The sequence below is a fragment of the Mustela lutreola genome, chromosome 13, assembly GCF_030435805.1.
Source record: "Mustela lutreola isolate mMusLut2 chromosome 13, mMusLut2.pri, whole genome shotgun sequence".
In the NCBI taxonomy this organism is placed as follows: domain Eukaryota; kingdom Metazoa; phylum Chordata; class Mammalia; order Carnivora; family Mustelidae; genus Mustela; species Mustela lutreola.
Window position 1 is genome coordinate 56,380,828 of NC_081302.1, and position 22,692 is coordinate 56,403,519.

The window sequence follows — 22,692 nt, forward strand, 5'->3', positions numbered from 1 at the left end:
TCTGCTAATATCATGAGGCCATGATTCTTTCAACCACTTCTGAGAAGCCATCATAGAGTTATAAGTTTCCTCTGAAATTTTATAAACTCTATGATTAATGTGTAGAGTGTTTATGTCATTTGATGACTAAAAATATCCACGCAAAGATGATTTTTGGGATTGAATCATCTACAAATGCTAAACAATTCAGGCAGAGCTGAACTGTTTGGCAGAGGAGAAAACCTGTGAGTGAAAATTAGTGGATCAGTTGACAAAATGAAATAACAAACAAAACAGAGGCCATGTCCTACTCAGCCTGGGTCCAGGGGGCTTTTGGCAAGGGGCCGGCGTAAGAGAACAAACCGGAGCCTGACGGCGAAGGATATGGAATGCTTTCCTAAGGATTTTGGCAAAGGCGGTTAAGCAGGGTGGCAGTGTGAATTCTCTAAAGATAGCTGGCCCCAGAGTGCAGGTGGTGAGGAGGGAGGCTAGTCTGGAAGTTACTGAAATCAGATAAAACATCATGAGAGTTTGAACTAAACACAGTGAAAAGATGGGGAAGAAGTGAAATGGATAAAGCGTGGAGATGGATGAAATTTGTAGTTGGAGGAGTTGGTGACGGTGGGTTGGTGGTAATTGAATTTTCTGCCTTGAGCGGAGGTGGGTGGGTTTCCCATTCACAGAGTTAGGGGACACAGGAAGAAGGAAGGGGACTGGGGAACGCTGGACGTGTGTAGTTTGAAGGCTCAGTGGGTCTGGAGTTAGGGAAGGCCAGACTCTGTCCTGGTGATTTGGGTATTACTAGCGAATGGGTAATGAGCCTGCTCAGGCAAGAAAGGTTCACAACATCAAAGGGGGCCCTCAGAGCAGGGGTGTAGGAAGAGGCAGAGAGAGATGGGGGTTGAAGGGAAATCAGTTACAAGAGGAGAGACTTCAAGAGACAGTCCGCAGAAGGAAGTGCTTCAGAGAGAACAGGAAACCAGCTCAACACCTAGGAGAATGGACTTTGACCTTTGAAGAGTTTCGGTTCTAAGGAATGAGCTGATAGATCACAACCTGTATAACCAAGTTTGAGACATTATGTCATGAAGCAGAGGGTGGGGTGGTGCACTCACTCCGACAAAGCAGAAACTATGGAGATAGACCCTGTTGAGGAATCCAAGTTGTGTGGGAATGGAAGGTGCTGGGTGGAGGGCAGCTATCCCCGTAAGCACAGTTGCACAGACCAGCACTTCGTCTGTGGGGAGAGAGCTCCATGCACTACCTCAGCTTGGGGAGTTGCCTGGTGGACAGCAGGGATGGAGGACTGGCTGGGGGCACCTGGGGGGAAGGTGTTAGAGTCAGTTTTCTACAGTCAGCGGGAAGTTAGCCCTGATAAAAGCTACCATTTCTTAAGTTGTTTTTGCTGTTAATGTGCTTTCATATCTGTAATCTCATTGGATCTTCAGAACAGCTTTGCAAAGTACAAGTTCAAAAAATGAGGACCAGCCAGGTCCCCAGGACCAGGTCTAGGGGAGAAAGTCAGACCTGAAACAAGTGAGACCATGGGACTCCCCCCAGCCCCAGGACAGGAAGAGTTGATGTTCTGAGGGAGATTGTGGCTTAAGGAAGGAGGACTGAAGAACCAAGGAGCTAGGGCAGCAACTGTTTCCCAGGGACATGGGGCCCCAGGTATGGTCAACAGCAGTGACAGGTGGGGAGCAACTTGGGAATGGCCATTGAAGTGTGGTGTGTTTAATTCAGGGATGGTGGAAATTGAACATGCCAGTGAAGAGAGAGAGGGGGAGGAATTGGAGATGACTGATAAATCAAGACTCTAGACTACAGGGAGATGGAACAGCCCTGAAAAGAATTAAGGAGGGTGCTTCCTCTGAGACAGGAAGGAGGGAAGGTTGGGTAAAGACATCATCGATTTCGACAACAGAGGGGACAGAAGCTGAAGAGGAGTAGACCAAAGAGCTTCCATTTTCTTATTGAAGAAGGAGAATATAGCATTTCTGGAGGATAGGTGATAAGGTTGTAGAAAATTTAGGAAAAATGATAAAAATACAAACCAAAGCAGAAAAACAGTTGTGTGACCAGAGATCCAGCATGGGGAAAAGCAGCCACTGGGAGATAAGTCTATTCCAAGCCCTAGGATTTAGTTATATACAACTCCTGGTACTTTACCACATGTACACAGAAACACACTATGAAATGCCACACACAGGACACAGTCACCATCATCATCATCAAAAGAGGTGTTTAGAGACCCATCATTTCCTTCGTCCATAAACTGACACCTCTTTGATGCTCTGAAGAGCAAGTGTATATTTTTGCCACTGTATGTATTTAAGTCATCATCCATTTTTTGGTCGTTTTAAAGTATCTTGACATTTTACTTCCTTTTTTCATATTTTTATTTAAATTCTGGTCAGTTAATATATAGTGTAGTATTAGTTTCAGGAGTAGAATTTAGTCATTCATCACTTACATATAACACCCAGTGCTCATTCCTCCTTAATGCCCATCACCCATCTAGCTATCACCCGCCACCTCCCCTCCAGCAACCCTCAGTTTGTTCTCTTTCATTAAGAGTTGCTTATGGTTTGCTTCCCTCTTTGTTTTGTTTTTCCCTTCCCATATGTTCATCTGTTTTCTTCCTTAAATTCCACATATGAGTGAAATCATATGGTATTTGTCTTTCTCTGACTTATTTCATTCAGCATAATACACTCTAGCTCCATTCATGTTGTTGCAAATGGCAAAATTTCATTCTTCGTGGTGCCTGAGTAATATTCCATTGTGTGTGTGTGTGTGTGTGTATGCTATATCTTTTTAAAAAGATTTTATTTATTGATTTATTTATTTGAGAGAGTGATAGAGGGAAAGAGAGCATGTGCAAGTGGGGGAAGGGACAGAAGGAGGAGAGAATCTTCAGCAGGCTCCATGCTGTGAGCTCCATGCTTGAGCCCAATGTGGGGCTCAATCCCACCACTGTGAGATCATGACCTGAGCCCAAATCAAAAGTCAATGCTTAACCAACTGAGCCACCCAGGTGCTCTGCCACAACTTCTTTATACATTCGTCAGTGAATGGACATCTGGACTTTTTCCACAGTTTGGCTATTGTTGATAATGCTACTGTAAACATCAAGATGCATGTACCCTTTAAAATCTGTATTTTCGAATTCTTTGGGTAAACACCTAGTAGCGCAATTGCTGGATGATAGGGTAGCTCCATCTTTAACTTTTTGAGAAACCTCCATACTATTTTCCAGAGTGACTGCACCAGTTTGCATCCCCACCAACAGTGTAAGAGGGTTTCCTTTTTTCCTCATCCTCACCAACATCTATCGTTTCTTACGTTGTTAACGTTAGCCATTCTGACAGGTGTGAGGTGATATCTAATTGTGGTTTTGATTTGCATTTCCCTGATGCCAAGTGATGTTGAGCATTTTTTCATGTGTCTATTGGCCACCTGGATGTGTTCTCTGAAAAGGTGTCTTGTCTACGGCCATACCACCCTGAACGCGCCCGATCTCGTCTGAAAAGGTGTCTATTCATGTCTTTTGCCCACTCCTTAACTGGATTATTTGGTTTCGGAGTGTTAAGTTTGATAAGATCTTTATAGATTTTGGAGACTAGCCCTTTATCAGATATGTCATTTGTAAATATCTTCTCCTATTCCATAGACTACATTTTAGTTTTGTTGATTATTTCAGTTGCTATACAGAAGATTTTTATCTTGATGAAATCCCAATAGTTCATTTTTACTTTTGTTTCCCTTGCCTCCAAAGATGTGTCTAATAAGAAGTTCCTGCAGCCAAAGTCAGGGAGGTTGCTGCCTATGTTTTCTGCCAAAATTTTGATGGTTCCCTGTCTCACATTTATGTCTTTCATCTATTTTGAGTCTGTTTTTGTGTATGGGGTAAGAAGGTGGTCCAGTTTCATTCTTCTGCATGTGGCTGTCCAGTTTTTTTCCCAATACCATTTGTTGAAGAGACTTTCTTTTTTCCATTGGACATTCTTTCTTGCTTTGTCAAAGATTAGTTGGCCATAGAGTTGTAGGTCTGTTTCTGGGATTTCTATTCTGTTCCATTGGTCTATGTGTCTGTTTTTGTTGACTGTCTTGATGATTACAGCTTAGTAGATACCACCCTTTCTAAGTTTCTTTCAACTTTTTAATATCTGGTTCATAGTCTTTGCAAACGATTTGCTAATGGAACGATTTTCGTTCAGAAAAATCACCAGGGTCCTATTTTCACCAGGGTCACCACCATAAGCATTTATCAAATGGGGGCATTTTGTATTGTCCAAGCAAAGCAGAAAGGTTGAGTTCTTCCAGTCTAGTCTTACTATGTCAGAAAGCTGGGATAAAATCCGATTTTGAATTCATAGTTTTTCTTTCTTTCCACGGAAATTATAGCCTTTACCCTCTGAAAGTATTTGGTAAAAGACTCTATGGGGGCTGCCTTCAAGGAAAACTGAGGGACAGATTCAGCTTCTCTTCAGTTTCTTACTTCCTTGTTCCATGCAATTCCCTTGCAATTCAGTCACTGCTCCTTCCCCAGACACTTGAGGTATTCCAAGCTGTTCTGGAGTAGATTCCCTCAGGGCAACATCTCAGTGATCATACTCAGGGGTGGGGCCAAGCCTAATAAAGATGGATAATGTATGCAGACTCCACCCCACCTACACTTTCCAGTTTAAGGGACCCAGATAAAACTCCTTGCTTAAAACTCTCTCTTTTATCCAGCAGCCCCAAGTACTGAACCCGTTGCATTCCAAGTCCTATTTCTAAATTCCTTCCCTATCTTCTTTAAAACTTCTGGAAGAATAACTCATTAAAATAGGTGTCAAAAAGATGTTGTTGTATACTTAAATATGTATGAATAGACTTTCTCCTTCTCTTGAAATTACAATTTTGTGTGATTATACTCTGGCACTTCAGTAACATAGATCCTAGCACAGAGGTGAGAAGACTCAAAATATCGTTAAATATGTTTTATCCGGTTTGAGGCTGACGTCTGGGGGTGGTAGAGACCAGGCCAGGAATTATGATCTAGAATACCAGCATCCTGTATGGCAGCACATGAAATACAAATAAATGAAGAAATCTATTTACCTGTGAGCCTAACATCATAACAGCAGCCATCTTAGTTCTGCAAAAAGGTAAGAAATGCAGAACTCCTAGCAAAACTGGAAAAACAAAGGACTCTCCACACAGATAAATGCACAGGAGCAAGTGAACTCTTCCTTAGAAATAGCTACTAGAAAACTTAATGCTTATAAGCAGAATTTGAAATTAAGGACAAAGTCAAGAATCCATGACCAGCTCAGAACAAATATATCAAAGATGCAAAGTTTAATGCTAAGAACTACTGGATCATATCAAAGTGTCAAAATAAAGAAGAGGTGGAGAAATCGAAGACTGAGCAAGTGCTGGAATCTTTGCAGGTTCTTTCTTAGCTGCTTAATGAAGATGGGCTCCCCCTGGGGAAGGGAGTGAGGGGGAATGCCGCTACACTGACTGAGGTCTCCAGTGGGACATGGACCCATTGGGAACAGTAGCCTGCTGTGATAAAATGAGGGAAGGACAAAGGAGACAGGAGATAGGAGCTCGGTTGCATTATCATGTTTCTGGAAGCTCTTCTTTTAAAAGCTCCAAACATGCTCTAAGTAAGAGAAAGAGAATCTTCCCTGCTAAATTCTGCAGTCCTCGCGGACTCAGGGGGATGGACCCACAGGAGTGCCTCTGTGACTTTGTTGACAACACTATGACTTTTTTATTTAAGGACAATTTCACGTATTCTTAGAATGAACTTTAGGTAGTGGGATTCTTTTATGTTCTACTTTCCATATTAATCAGAAATCGTTGGACTGAGGTTCCTTTCAGAAATTTCATGTATCTCTCATATTTCTTAAGCCACCGCAATTGCTGCCAACAGAGAGATAGCATTAAAAAAATGAACAACATTCTGTTTTTCAGTTAAAGGGAAGTTTGGAGTTTAAAAAATAATAATAATAATTGATTATTATCAATTCATCATCTATTCATCTATTCATCATCTATTCCCAAACTTCTCCCTTGTTTACATTACTGGGGGTTGGGGAAGGAGTGGTCACATGATATGATTTTGGCCAATGATGCATCAGTAAGAGTCTGCTGGGGGCTTCTGAAAAACGTTTGGCTCTCTTGGTTGAATTGATGGATAAGGAGGATGACATCCTTACCCTCCTTCTTCTTCCCTTAAATGCAGATCTGACACCTAAAACAGAGGCAGCCATCTTGTGATGAAAAAAAAAAAAAAAGAAAGACCAGGAGAATTGCCAAGATAGTGACACTGATATCACTAAGCTGGTGAACCTACTAGGCCATCCACCTCCAAGAGTCTTGCTATGTGATGAAAGTAACCCACCATCTGCTAAAACCATAGTGAATTGGATTCACAGTCACTCACAGCCATCTGCATTTATAACTGATACAGGATGATTTTCATATGTTTCACAGAAGGGAGATAGTTCTGTCCTGAGTTTCTTCCAATAATATACAGCATTTAATTAAAAATCAAAATACTTCTTAAACATAAATATCAGTCTGTGAACAGGCTTATATAATGGCACATTAAAGCAATCTGGCAGTCAATGAAATCCAACCCAAAAGGAAAATAAAATCACTCAATTCACTTCTAACTTATTTATTGATTTACCACTAAGAATTAAAAGTAATTCAGGATTTCTAGAGTTTGATTTATTGATTCTTTGGCTATTAATCATATAGAAGCTTCATACCAACTGTTGGTATGAAAAATTCCTATAAATTTTGAGTCTGACAAAACTTTGCTTTCTTTCAGATTGAAATAAGACTCTTGTAATCTGTTTATCTGTTTAATAAGTCTTTGCTCCATTTTGTAGAAGCCAAAATGCCAGAGTTCCAAGCAACACACAGGATTAAGGCAAATCTCCCTAAGATAGGGCAAAAGATGCAAAGTTTGCCTTCCCTAAGGTACATCCTAGAAGAAAGTCAACAGGCCTTAGACTCAGTCTTCTCCAGGGTGGACCAGAAGCCAGCACATTGCACAGATCCTGGAAGCTTGTGAGAAATGCAGTTTCAGGGACACCTGAGTGAAGCAGTCAGTTAAGCATGCGGCTCTTGGTTTCCACTGTGGTCGTGATCTCAGGGTTGTGAAATCAAGTCCAATTTTGGGCTCCCTGCTCAGCGTGGAGTTGGCTTGGGATTCTCTCTCCCTTCTATCCCTCCTGCTCATTCTCTCTCTCACTGTCAAATAAATAAATAAATCATGAAAGAAAGAAAGAAAGAAAGGCAGGGAGGGAAGGAAGGAAGGAGAAAGGCAGGCAATTTCAGGCCCCACTTCAAATCTGCTAAGTCAGAATCTGGACTGAGCAAATCTACAGGAATGTATGTGCCCTTTAGAGTGTGAAAAGCATGGTTGCAGAACTCCTCAGCCCTCTTTTTGTCAGACCATCTGGGAAAGGTAGACAATGGCCCCTTGGCATCTAGGGCAAGAGCCAATGGGCCATGGGTCAGTCCTTCCACAGATGCGGGCAAATGGTGACATGTGGTGAAGAGGAAAAGAAGAGAATGAAGCCTGGCTTTGGGGCTTGGGGATGACCTCTCCATCTGAACTCTGTGAGGCTGTTATTCCATCTCGTAAAGGTCAACCTGATAGAAAAGCATTCTGCAAGGCAACATTTCTTAAGCTATGGGCTGCATATATTTTCTTAGGGCCTGGGATTTTTTTTTAAAATATTACATTTTAATTTCAACAGTAATCTTAAAAAAGAATTAGGATGATTGGAATCACATAGAACTCTGAGTATACCCAATGCTTGTACTCCCAATGAGGATGTGATGTGGACAAAAGTTTTGCAGGAGTTTGAAAAGAGGAAAGTGCTGAGAGAGTTGATTCACTAATCCCACGGCCAAAGTTTTACATTCAAAATAATCTGCTCTGTTGCAGTCAGGATGTATCCCTCTTGTAAGCAGATCCCATCAGTCTATGTACCAACTTGCAAAAATTTATTAGCAGCAAGCATAATAGCAAATATACAGGGAAGCATTTTTCTGTTCTTCATTCAAGCAGTAATTGGATTTGTTATTCATTCAATGTACGTTCCAATTACATTGTGGTGTTAACTTTATCTTAAAGAGAACAAGACAGTTTTGCAGACCTATTTTTAAATTTGGATTTAAATTCCTGACTTTCTCACTGACAGTTTTGTTTATGAATAAGATTTTTTTGAACCGAAAAAACAACACCTTGAAAATGTTAATGCTGTCTTGAAAAGTATACTTAGGTGAATACATGTAAGAGGTAATACTATTGAAGTCACAACAATACTAAAAATCACAAAAAGAAAACAAAAAATATATAAAATCAATTATGAGGCTGTGTTTGAAGTTTAATTCCAGCAACCAGCATTCTTCATCACATTAAAATGGTTGATTTGTGTATTTTATTTTGTAGGCTTGCTTGTATTTAATAAGCAAATTTGTTTTGGCTTCGTAGTTGTATAATAACTATATATGTAAGGAGGTTACATCTTATTTTATGACTTTATGTATATAAGTAACATAATAAAAATAAGTCAATAATGGAGGTTTATGATAACTCATTTCTTTTAATAGAGAAGTTTTCATTATTTAAATTTGAGAAACATCCCCATAAGAGGGCTATTTATCTGATTCTGCCCACACTGGGGACTAGAATCTAGACTGAACGGGCCTGCACTTTCCATCTGGTCTATATATCCACCTGGAATGGGCCTTCAGAGGGTTCTTTGATGGGGCATTTTACTAAGATAACAAAGTACATCAGCTAAAATAGCTGAACTCACGCTGCAAAATAAGAAGCGTTCGTTCATTTATATTCTGTCTCCTTCTGCAACGAATTTAGGTAGTTTTCAAATATAAATAAAACATTGCAAGATTAAAGGTAAGAGAAGTAGATCAAAGGAAGATAAGGGTGTGAGAGTCCGAGAGAGCCTGAGGGAGGTTCGTACACAAACGCAAGCTCTAAGGTCCCAATGTCGCACTGAGAATGACTTGTTTCAGTCCAGTTTTCTCCATAGGATACCTATGAACCATGCCTGCCCTGTTCATCCACATACACTTAGCCTGTTTCTACAGAGCCTGGAACTCTGGAGCTATTGAATCAATGAATGAAGGGGGTGGGTCACAACAGGAAAGGGAGAAACAACAAGTTATAAAGACAGAAATAAATCAGTTGTTCAACAGAGGCATAAGTATATCAGAAATAGGGAGAGAAATTTTTCCCCATGGGAGTCTGTAAGTGTATATTTTCTTATGCTGTTGACTTAGGCATAAACATATTTTGGGGATTAAATACAAAAACCTAGAAAATAATTATACCGCATCCCAACTTATATCCGCACGTTGAAACCTGGGGAGCCTTATCATTACCTAAAGAAGATTCCAAACAATTAATCTGGGCAGGGCAATCATTGTTGTCAAGTGTGTTCCTACTGGAATGAGTTTAGGTGGTGATCAATGAAAGGGTCATAGATTATATAGTTGAAACACACTTTCTTCCCCCATACTTAAAGATGGGCTTTTCTCTGCCTACCCTACCACATATCTCTTATCCCACACCATAGAGGATGGGGATTTACATAACACCGACCCATCTACAAGATGGCTTCGTATGTCCCATGTAGTCATACGCTCAGTGAACAATATGGCAGAACAGTTACAAAGGGTTTCCAATGCCCCTTTGCCATTTCATGAGGTTTTAGTGGATCTGTCAACCATAGAAGTGGCATTTCCGGGATGGTCATGGGATAATAGCATGTCTAATCAAGGTCTTTCTTTGGGCTTGGTATATGGACGCTAGGAGAAAAAAACTTTCTTTGTTAATTTGGAATGCTGATACCTAGGATTGTTGGAAATCATTTGTAAAGGTTAATTTTATGTGTCAACTTGATTGAACCACGGTACCCAGATTTTTGTTCAAATATTCTGGAAGTTTCTGTGAGGAAGATTTAGACGATATTAACATTTAAATAAGTGGACTTCAGTAAAGCAGATTGACCTCTATGATGTGGGTGGGGTTCATCTAATTATTTGAAGGTCTGAATAGTGAAAAGACTGATGTACCACCCAAAAGAGGAAATTCTGCAGCCTGATGGCCTTTGAACTTGAACTGTAACATTGGCTCTTCCCTGGTTCTCTACCCTGTCTGCCCATCCTGCAGAGTTTGGATACCAGCATCCACAATTCTGAGTCAATTCCTTTAAAATTTTTTTTTCCTTTTTTTTTAAATTTAAATTTCAGTGAACATATTGCAATATTGGTTTCTGGAATAGAATTCAGTGATTAATCACTTATATACAACACCCAGTGCTCATCACAACAAGTGCCCTCCTTAATAATCATCAAGCCCATCCCCCACCCATCTCCCTCCACCAATCCTGTTTGTTTTTTAACATTGAGAGTCTCTTATGGCTTGTTTCCTGCTCTCCTTTTTTTCCTTTCCCTCTTCCTATACATTCATCTGTTTTCTTTCTTAAATTCCACATTTGAGTGAGATTGTATGGTATTTGTCTTTCTCTGACTGACTTCTAAAACACTCTAGCTCCATCCATGTTGTTGCAAATGGCAAGTATTCATTTTTTAATGGCTGAGTAATATTCCATTGATATATATATACACCACATTTTCTTTCTTTTTTTTTTTTTCAGGATTTATTTACTTATTTTAGAGAAAGCATGCACAAGTGGGAAGGGCAGAGGGAGAGGGAAAGAGAATCTCAAGCAGACTCAGTGCTGAGTGTGGAACCTGGCACAGGGTTTGATCTCAAGACCCTGAGATCACAACCTGAGCCATAAACCAAGAGTTGGACACTTAACTGACTGAGCCACCCAGGCACCCCATATCTTTTTTATCCACTCATCAGTGGATGGACATTTGGGCTCTCTCCATACATAGTTTGGCTATTGTTGATAATGCTACTATACACATTGGGAGGCACGTACCCCTTCAAATTTGTATTTTTATATTCTTTGGATAAATACCTAGTAGTGCAATTGCTGGGCCATAGAGTAGTTCCATCTTTTAACTTTTGAGGAATCTCCATACTGTTCTCCAGAGTGTGGCTGCACCAGTGCAAGAGGGGTCCCCTTTCTCAACATCTTCTCTAACACCTGTTCCTTCTTGTGTCATCAATTTTAGCCATTATGACAGGTGTAGATAAAGATACACATATATGTGAACATATACATGTTCTTTTTCTCTAAAGAAAAATACACCATCATCCTTCCTATGTGTTGAAGAAGGAACATTGGTAGTGGAAAAAGATGAGGCCAACAGAGAAAGAGAACGAGAGAGGGAGAGATACCAAATGATACTCAGTTCTCTGGGTCCAGCTCCCTATCTGGACTTGAAGTTTTACATGAGCCAATAAACGTCCTTTATTTAGTGGGACTTGGGTTCCTGTTATCTGAAAATCAAATATTAACTAATACAAATTTTCTTTTCTCCCCTTTCTCCTTATTCAAATTCAATGGCAAAGGGTACATGTACTGGTTATTATCATTTAGAATAACTATCACTGTGAGTTGCATCCAAATTGCAGTCCCAAGCCCCTGGTCATATGTTCAGCCTATGTTGACACGGAACAATACTTTCTTACATTGGCCATGCATATTAAACATTCAAAAAGATCTTCACGTATATTTTGTTATGAGATCTCAGAGTTTATTTTTTAATGGCCTTTGACCTATATAAAACAATGCTACCCAAAACCTCCACTAGCTAAAGTTGTTCATGAGTAGTCATAACCTCAATTTTAACTACTTAATAAAGTCCATTATATGTGTGCTTTCAGCAGGCCCAGCTGAGAAAGTCAGTTTCCCAAAGGTTTGGAAAATCACAGTGAAAGTGAGGCTCAGAATCCTGTTTACATGAGTTTTAGAACTAGCAATAGTTGTTTTCCTTCAATAGTTTAGTTTCTTGTTTTGTGCTAGGAAGAGATCTCAGCACTTTTCTTCCATGGTTGTTCATTTGTTATTAGGAATGGATTTATTTTGCCCGTTGCTATGTTCCTGGTCCTGCCCTTAAGAAGAACAGATTGCCCTGTATAATATTTCAAGCCACTTGTGCTCATTAATGATGTAGATAATCTTAACATTCGTCAGTTTTAAAGGAGAGCATGCTTTCCAGAGACCCTTGCTTTCCCTCAGGAATAAAAAAAAGAAACATTTTCAAATTGCTTATGCTAGTTTTAGAAACAAACCCTCAAAGACAGCAAAACAGAACCACCAGAATTACCCTGCTTTCGTACAGAGAAGAAAAAAGAGGAATGTATCATATGGTTGTATTCAAAAAGAAGAGAGTCAAACTTGGAAAAACTTCTTGGTTCCCTTTCAACTTAACATTTCCCGTTTCTTATATATGTATTATAGTGCAATTAATTCTGGCTTAATTAGCTTTGGCTATAAAATTAATTGGCTATCCCAAAGCACAACATATTAATGGTTATGGTAGAGCAACGAAGAGTTTTGCCAGGCCTTCTGTATTGCAAATTGTTAAGAAAAATTCCAATGATCAGTTCTAGGAGTTGTTTGCCATGCTCTAAAATAACATCATGTAACAAAACTTGCTGGGGAGGTTACACTAATATTTTGAACACAGGTCCATCAAGGTTGATCTTGGATTTTAGAAATCTGCATTACTTGGGTGTATTTTGTTTCTAATCTGAAATTTATGCCACTCTGACCCATTTTTTCCAAGAATTTAGATAGAGACACTCAGATTGTGTCTATCTGTGGTAGAGAATTGGGTGGAAACAGTATTTTGTGAAGTATCTTTCTACAGAGCAGGAAATGGCCGCACAGTTCAAATTCTTACAACCAGTGTCATAGGAAGGCAACGACCACGTCGTTCACCCTCATTCACCCAACTTTTCTCATCTCACCCCTCTCTTGCTTGCCTGTCCATTTGTTTGCTCAGTCCTACGTGTTAATCAACTTTCTTCAAAGTACGCAGAATGCTGTCTCAGGTCAAACTAGAATAGCTTGTGAGAATAATGTTTACATCATCATTTAATGTCTTTTTTGCCCTAGATCGATTCTCTCCACTCTGAGCATCAAAGTTGCTTCTTAGATTTGAGCAATTTCTGCAGTGGCACCTTTCCCACTGTAATGTAGAGCGATTGGTATCCAGGCTTCTCATGATGCCATGTTTTAGATGTCACACCACACATGCTGTCATGCGCTTTTTATTCTTTGCTCAAAGTGTGAAACCATTTTGCATGAAGAGTCAACGTTGTGACGCCATTTTGCAGATGGAAGAACTGAAATCTGGCCTGAAACTTAGTCAACATCTGAGTTCTACATAGAGGTATTTTGCAGACAGCCACAAAAGGAATAAAATAACACACACGCTTCATTAACATTAGTGAAAGTTTCTGGATATCGGTGAAAATGAAAAGTCGATGATATTCTCATTGAAGAATTTTGTTAACTCAGCAGTGGGGCTTTTCCAGACCATTGTGGGTGGCCAGAATGACTGCTCATTCAAAGCCAAATGCCACCCTGGAATGCCTCAGCAGAGCAGAGAGAAGAAATGCAAAGTTTAATTAAAAAGAGCTCCTCAAGAGCTAGAAGATCAACTCTGTTGTTTAATTAAATTGTAGACATTTTGGAGAACTGAATATTTAAGTGATAGATCTTATTTCTCAGACACCCTTTGTCTGATCTTGGACTCTCCCCACAAAGGCCAAAGCCAGCCTGAGTGTGGATGTCGTTTTTCTCCCCAGGGAGACTATTCAGTATTTTCTAGTCTCACTTGTTATTCCTTTTCCAGGTTTTGAGGAGCAGGGTGGGTGGTGTTTTCCTCCCCATTCTCCTCAGTGGGGCTTCTCCCTAGACCTTTGGCACATCTGGGAATGGCCCCAGGATCCAGCTTTAAAAAGGCCACAGGAGTCAACGTGGGCACCAGTGGAGCATGGAAGATTCCAGAGATCTGGAGAGGAGAATGGCATGATTTGTAAATTCTTGCTTTTAGTAGGTTCCCTCTCTTAACCATTGCAACACCGAGGCAGGCAGACTCTAAAAGCTAGTATATCCTTCTGGATTAAACAGATACCCGAGGACTCTTTCTATCCTCTGAGAACCAGACTAAGAGGTCTGGTGATGACTTTCCTATTATCTTGACTCTCCACTCTTGTCAGTAGGAAAGGGCCCTCGTCAGGCCATTCCTAGGCCAGCTGAGGATGGGGAGGGGGCTCCCAAGCAGTTACCTGCAGTCTTCTGTTTTTCCATCAGTCTATCTCTGGAATCAGATGTACTCTATGGCCTGAAACCCAACGATTTTTTACCATCTGGTTCTCCACTGACTTGCCCCCATATCCCTTTTGTTTAAGTAACTGGTCCTCATATTCAAGACTGTCCATAGATAGAAGTGGAGAAGGTGGTTTGAGGTCTACTAAAAGGCTCAGTTATCTGAAGTACACTTACTCTTGTAGGCCTGCCCCAATACTTACATGCTTGAAATAATGCTTGGGAATAAGGAAGGACAAAATTCCTCAAGGCACCCAAGGTAAAGTTCAAATCCGTGACCAGAAAGAAGAAACATATTAGCCCCGTTACTGCCCACCAACATTTTACCAGGATTTGGTCCTCCGTATCAGGCTGTGGTGTGGTTGAGTGAGAGTGACTCAGGAACTCATCTAGACCATGAGTTTTCCAAAGGTATAAGGTGAGACTTGGCATTTAAGTGACACACTCAAGGCTTGTGGTGGCATAGAATCAGAATCCAGGCCTTCTACACCCTGTCCTGAAGTCCTTCCCATATCTGGATTTTGTGACTTGGGGAAGTTGGGCACAGCTGCAAGAGACCAGAATGTGGTATTAGCCACGTGACAAGGAAGGGAAAGCACAAGGACATGCTCCATTACAGGTAAGGGGAAGAGTAGGGGATGAAGCAGGAGCTCCCACTGGTACCTATTAAGGACAGGATTGTTCCCTCAATTCCCACAGGCTCTGTGTCTACCGGTGAAGGATGTAGGGCTGAGAAGTTGGTAGCATGAATATCTAGGCACAGCCCTGAGGGAATGAGAAGCTTTACTACACATCAGGGAATGAGATTTGGGAAAGGTGGTCATCGTGTGAAACCCTTGGAGAAGTCAGACTCAGGAGATCCAGACTCAGGAGGGCTTGACAAAGTAAGTCTAGAAGCACCCTTTAAAAAAAAAAAAAAAAAAAAGACATGAAAGAGCTACAGGTGAATTTTTCTTCCACATTTTTGTCTAGAACAGGGCCTAGAAGAGTCATATGATAAAGATGTGGACCAGTGAACTCAGGACCCAAATAAAAGCCATAATGGACACAAAATTGAGTGCAGTCCCACCCTGATGTCTAACACCTTGATGTTGCAAAACCAACTGTGATCCATTTTCTCATGCGGGTATGTGAGATTTTTCACAATCTTCCTGTGAAACAGGTCAGTAGTATGGATGGATCTCAATTTATAGACAGAAAAAAAGGGAAAAAAGAGCAAAGTGGTCAAACAGCATGCCCAAGAACATGACATGCTTACAGACCAACCATGGTCTGCACATCACAAACATGAAGTCCTTAAATCTAGGACCCGGTCATGGCTACACTGCAGTTTTAGATGGAGCTCATACTGTTTCCCCAGTGTTATTGGTATTACAAAATTCGGTTTTTAAAGTACTCTGTGACATCTGCCCTAAGGCATGTTTTATGATTCTAAGGACTTCTTTCCTTCCCAGTATTTCTTTCAACATCCCTACCACCTTCCCGTCTCCCTTGCTGTGCTCTTCATTCAACTTTGCCAGCTCCTTCCTTTTCTTCCAGACCTCTAAATGCTGGCCGTGTTCTCTCCCCTGGTGATCTCCTCCAGCCCCATGACTTCAAATATCAACTGTATAACCAGGACCCAGATTTTAAGTCCTTATCCCCTTTCCAGGCTCCACAGTCATACCCAACTCGTACCCAGTGAGCTCCATGTGGATGGTGGGTAGGCGTTTCAAGTAGAACCTGCTTAAAAGAGAACTCTTGGTTCCACAGCCACCTCACCCCGCACTTCCAGACCTACTCCTCCCAGGCCCTTGCTATACTAACAAGCAGCACCGCTCTTCACCCACTTGCTATAAACCTGAAAGTCTTTTATCTTTTTTCTTCTCGACATGTGCATCTAGTCTGTCATCGAAGTGTCCATTCGACCTTCAAAATACATCACTGATCGTGACCTCTCCAGCTGACCTTTTCACCATCTCCGGGATGCCACTCTTAACCTTAACAATCTTTTCCCCATATAGGCGCTAGAGGGACCTCAGGCTTAAATCAGATCATGTTGCCTCCCTATTCAAAATGGCTATCAGAGCAGGTGGCCCTTGATCTTGGGGCGGTGAGTTCAAGCCCAGCATTGGGTTTAGAGCTTACTTAAAACAAACCAAACCAAAAGAAAACAAGAAACCCCCTCAGTCGAAAGCCTCTACTAACTTCCCATTGCCCTTAACATAAGCACTCAACTCTTGACTGGGGCGTCTCCAGCCCCAATGATCTGGCTCCTTCTACCCGATCAAACTCCACTACTAAACTGCTACTTCACTCTTGCCTCCTGGCTCCTCTAACACATGACTTCTCAACCTTTTCCATGCCGTGGATCCCTTCAGCAATCTGGGAAACCCCATGATTGCCTCTCAGAAGCAAGTTTTTAAATTCATAAAGTAAAATGCATGAGATTACAAAGGATACAGCCGCCCTGAAATATGATCACCAGAATATTAAAAATCAAATTTGTGATAGAGTAATACATGTGCTTCTTTGTCAACATGTTGAATAATAGGATCTAGCTGCTCTAACATCCATCATAATTTTGAAGTGGTGGTGAGCATAAATGACATTTGCAGATATCTGCAACAACTTAAATGTGGTAGGAAAGCGTCTGTGATTTCTTCGGGTGACAGAGTCACCCTAAATTTGCTACTGCGCAGCAGCTTGTTTGCCCATATTTATTAGTGGAAGAAACACTAAATTTCAGCTAGAAGTTAGTGAAAAGAGGGATACAATTTTTTCTTCCCATTCTACTTCAAGGCCTCTGATTCTGTCCATGGACACAAAGTTAATAACTCCTCTTCAATACATCAAGCTCCTTCCCATCTCCGGACCTGTGTACTCGCTATTGCCTCACCTGGAATGCTCTCCCTTTGGATCTATGCAGAGCTTCCTCTCACCTCACTCAAACTTCTGTCCGAAGCCTGCTTTCTCAGAGATCCTTCCTTCCCTCACTCCCTACTTGAAACAGCACCCTTAGCCCACCGCCCCCATCACACTCCTTCCCCTTGTTCTGCTTCATTTCCCAACCTTCCTTATCACCTTCAAAGTTATATTGCTTATGTGCTGGTGTACCTGTTGATTGGCTACCTAAAGGTAAAGCTCCCCTCCCAGTCTTGGTCTCCAAGGTCTCCCAGCATCTAGAATGGTCCTGCTACAAGAAAGCATGTAGCAGTTATCTGTGGGATAAGTAAATGGCTGTAAGGGATGAATATGATTTAGACTTTCAGACACATGAAAGGAAGAGATAGCTTGTTCTAATTCCAATAAAAAGGGACAGGTTTTCATATTTTTTTTTTTCAAAAATGGGGTTTCCAATAGGGGAACTATATTTCATGTTTTATAGTCTTTTAAATATGGTTCCTGACACAGCGTGGGCACATGCCTGCTTTCCTACCAGAGGATTGGCTGTTCAGCCACCAGAAGGCTGGAAAACCTGTACTGCAAGGAGCCATAGCTTGGTTTGGCTACTTCAATTAAGTATAGCAGATTCCTTCTAATAATAGCTGTTTTCTTTTAAACTTGCTCTTAGCATTTTGTATTTGGCTGACCCTGAGAAGGGAATATTATCAAATTGGCATTATACTTGACTCAAAGACAATAACATTATAGAGCAATCATAGTGGTTTATCTCATTATGTGGAGGCACTTAATTCTTTATGCAGGGAGTAGTTTAATATTGAGGCCTTGAGGGACTTCCTGGTGATAACTCATTAGCCATTAAAAATATGAGTCTCGATATTACTCAGCCATAGGGGGAAAAAAAGAGGACTTTTTACTTTATTCTTGCCTCCTGGCTCTCTACTTTACTCTTGCAACGACATGGATGGACCTAAGGGATATTATGCTAACAGAAGTAAATCAGATAGAGAAAGACAAGTACCATATGACTTCACTTAGTTGTGGAATCTGAAAGACAAAACAAAAGAACAAACAAAAGACAAAAACAGACCTGAAATACAGAGAACAAACTGGTGGTTGCCAGAGGGGAGGCAGATGGGGAGATGGGTGAAATAGATAAACGGTATTAAGAGGTACAAACTTTTAGTTATAAAATACATAAGTCATGGAAATGGAGCGTACAGTCCAGCGAATATGGTCAAGAATGTTGTAACAACATTGCTGGGTGAGAGACGGTGATTACCCTAAATAGAGTTGAGCATGTGGAATCTATAGAATTGTCCAATTACCATGTTCTGCACCTGAAAGTAATACAACGTTGTTGTCAACTAGATTTCAATAATAAAAACTTTTGGAAAAAACAAAGTGCGTTTCTTGGAAACAAAATATGGGTCTTGAGCTTAGGAAAGTAGACATAGAGTGAGAGGTAAACAGATACGGTTTGCTGCATGTATGATTCTGGAGCAGGGATTGTGGGTGGGATGTTTCAGGCAGAAGGTGTGGAATAGGAGAAGGAACCGAAATCAGCTCCTAAGGAACCCATGGAAGAGGGGCAGGGGGGGGAAGCCAAGAAGGCAAACTTGGAATCAGAAATACCAAGTTGTTCAAGTATCAACTTGTGGAAGTATAAATTAACTTACTAATTGCCTGAGGTATGTAATTCCTGACCAGTTCTTGAAGATAAGGAAGAATAAAGAGGGAAAGGTAATCCATGTCCTGTGACCTTTACAAAAAAGAGAAGATATAGAACAAAGTAACAGACAACATCTGAAGAATGCTAATCATTTCTCATTTGCAAATCATCTTACAAAAGCAAACACCTAAATGGAAGAGTTGGCAAAATGTAGAGCTTGATAAAGAAATCCAGAGAAAAATACTAGGGCAAACCTCAAGTGAATACAGGAATAACTCTGAGAGCTAAAAAGGAAAGTTAAAAAAAAAAAAAAATACACACACAACAACCTTATTAAATGCCAACAGTGGATGTGTCCCTGCTGTACCAAGAGACTATTGGTGTTTCCAGAGTATCTGTGTTAAGTAATTGAAACAAAATGGTTTTTATTCAGACAATTGCATTTTGAACAGCAAAAAATTGAAAGCAAAGTAAAGCAAAAATAATCCGACCCTAAAACAAGCTGACCTACATATCAGATGAACATGTAGTCGTGAAACACAGAACAGAGAAGAAAATCATTTAATTGCAAGTGTTTCTGACTAGTAATCATTGGCAAATGAATGGACAATATTTCTAAATGGCCAAGAGTACACATCTCTGGGGGCCTAATGCTTGTTCTTGATGAAAATGAACTGATTGGAAAAAAAGCTTCAGACTTTTCTTTTAAGCAAAGCACTTTAATTTAATGGAAATCTTTCAGGATATAAAACATTTGAATCTGATGGGATCTGGTGGATGGGAGCAAGGGAGTGGGGTACCCAGGGCCCTGCTCACTGACCCTCCCCCTTGCCCTGAGCACTCCACCACCTTCCCCCATCCTCCCTCTGGGCAGCCCCCGAGGAACCTCCAGAGACCCAGACTCTGTGTAGCACTAATTGAAAACTGCAGGATTCAAGAAGAAAGACACAGTGAGCGTGATGCCCTACTGTGACACCCCGAGAATTTTAATTCATGCCGAACATTTCCTGAGTGACTTGATCCCACATAAATGAATCCATTTATTTATTACTAGCTATTAGCTGGAAGAGCTTTAAGAATCAGAAAAAAGTCAGCTCGAGAGCAGTTTCTTCCTCTCTGCCCCAGCTCTCATAGACACATGTGTTCTAGGCTCTGACCCTTTCTGAGCAACAGTTGCAGAGTTGGCCCCAGCATAGTGGCCAGTGGAGGGATGGGCAGGGAGAAGTGGATTTGGTGAGCATTTCTCTACTCATTTTCCAGAGAAGCCAGGGCAGGAGATAAAGGAGGCTTAAGCTTCAGGTCACTTCACTTGTGTGGATCCCTTATGACACCAGGCAATGAGTGTCATCAAGCCAAAGACCATTGAAGATTACTGTGCAAACTTGAACTGACCTGAAATCTTATAGCTAGTATATCAAAGAAATTTAATAGAAGTTCTCCCAATCCTAGAAGTTTACACAAGATGACCAGTAACATATTGTAAAGCTGAAAGAAACTCTTCTATCAGTAATAAAATACAAGTTACCATCAACCATGCTAGGGTAAAGCCTAAGTTATGTATTATCACTATAAAAAATGGTACTACAGAGTGAAATAAGTCAATCAGGGAAAGACAATTATCATATGAACTCCCTGATATGAGGAATGTGAGAGGCAGAGAGGGGGGGTTGGGGTGCAGGGAAGGAAAAAATGAAACAAGATGGGATTGGGAGGGAGACAAACCATAAGAGACTCTTGATCTCACAAAATAAACTGAGGGTTGCGGGGGTGGGGGGAGAGGGTTAGGGATCGGGTGGCTGGGTTATGGACATTGGGAAGGGTATGTGCTATGCTGAGTGCTGTGAAGTGTGTAAGACTAATGGTTCACAGACCTGTACCCCTGGGACAAATAATACGTTATTATATGTTAATAAAAATAATTTTTTTTTAAAAAAGGTACTACAAAATCCTGGCCAAAAAAGAAAAAAAGAAGCAATAAGTATGCAGGAAAAAAAAGTAGTGAAAAAGAAATTAGAGAGGTATACCAGGCAGTCAAACAGTAATAGATACTATATTTTTGTAGTTTTTATAGTTCTTGTTATACTTCAGCTTTTTAAATTTTGAAATTGGTTGTGATTTTGTTACTCATTCTAGACCAAGATACATTTTGACACTTTGTATTTGGCATTTTGTACTCCTTTTATTAAAGATGGTACTCAAAATCATACAAGCTTCAGGCCCCACAGAGCCTGGATCTATTGGTCTCTACCAGCGAGAGCAGGTGGGGGAAAACTACTGTCTTATTTACGATCTTATTTACACCATGTTCATAGCAAAGGTCAGATCACACCCTGCCCCTCAAGCCAACTGGATCCTTTAACGTTCAGTGAACACTATGGACTTCGAAGAAGAAAACTACTAGTCTAGTAAGGATCCACCTTGCATCTAAGCTGGAGTTCAGCTGTGGGCATAAATCCTAAACCACTGGGGTAGGCCTAGAAGACAATTATTTGTACTAGACAACCGAAGAGTCTTCTGGGAAAGGTCTCTAGGGGAGCAGGAGCCTCGTTTGGGCAGCTTGTTCTTAGTAAAGAGTTCTCAGTAGATTGTTAATCGCTTTTGTTTTGTGGACACACATACATCCACACTTAGTCACTTACCACTCATGCAAGACTCCTGTGTGAGTCCTTTACAGAAAAGACTGGAGCGCAGAGGAAGCAGCTTCCCTGAGCCCACCATGTGACTATAAGGTGAAGGAGAGCCTTTCTAAAAGGAAGTGGGACCAGAGTCAAGGCAACTCTAGCATTCTGGGAATGCCACTGCTTTTCAATGCTGTGGCATGAGACAGCAGTGCCCGCAGGTGTTTCGTGGGGAAGAGTGGCCTGGTAGACCCACCAGAATAAATTTGTCTGTGAGTATGTGGAAACTTCCAGAAAACTGGGGAACCATCTTACAGAGGATTGAGGGTATCCTGGCTGAGCTGGAATGGTCATGAAGTAGTGAAATTTGGTTCATTATTAACAATGCAGTCCAGCTTCAGGTAGGGAGGCGTGGGGAAAACAGGGTTATGTCTGTAACGACAGTGGGGGGTTGAGGTTCTCCGGAGGAACATAGTCAAGGGGACCTGGATGTTCCCTGCCACAAACGTGCTGTGTGACTTTACACTTCTGCTTCCTCATGTGTAGAAGCTTGGTGCCGGCATCAGACGGATCATCTCTGTGGTGTCTGCTAGCTCGAACATTCTACTGTTCCAACCAAAAATCTTTATGGGTCTCCCCGGGTAACATCAAGCAATTACGAGAAATTCTTTTTAGAACAGAGGGCAGGCAACAAGAGAAGAACAATGTGTTCCTAGCACAGTTGCCTCCTGGAAGTTTTTGTTACTTTGAACAATGAGCGAATAAATGCCATTGAAAGAAGAAGTCGAACTGCCTCTCAGGGTACACGCGCGTGCACACACACACACACACATAAAAACACATACACACCACACCAAATACCTATCAGTCTCCTAAGGATCCGATTCTCTTTCATCTGGGCTTACCGTTCATTACAGCATCTGGAAGTCAAAGATGAGACCAATGAGGCAGCGATGCATACATGACCTTGTAAATGCGGAAAAAAGACCCTGTGTGTGTCTACACTGTGGATTCTGAAAACAAAGAAAATTTAGATTTGTAGCTCATCAGTTACAGTGAGAGGGAGGGCTATTTTATGTGACCACATCTAATTATGATATTTAGTTACAAGATTATAAAACGCTGAGCGTGGCTCCTCTTTGAATGCTAGAGAGAGACGCCTTTTCGGGGGGCTTTCGCCGTGGTTGCTTGCTCAGAGATACTGGATCGTCATGTGAAGACGCTAGGGAAGAGCTTC

General features: G+C 41.1%; 1 long non-coding RNA gene across 1 annotated transcript; it reads right to left on the reverse strand.

Annotated features, from left to right (window-relative positions):
• Window positions 1-8,437: 8,437 nt before the first annotated feature.
• Window positions 8,438-22,470, reverse strand: LOC131814026 (uncharacterized). The gene is made up of 3 exons (XR_009347096.1): window positions 22,361-22,470; window positions 14,610-14,829; window positions 8,438-13,965 (listed from the first exon to the last, which is right to left on the reverse strand). It is a non-coding gene; the product is annotated as an uncharacterized LOC131814026 (long non-coding RNA).
• Between the last annotated feature and the right edge of the window lie 222 nt (window positions 22,471-22,692).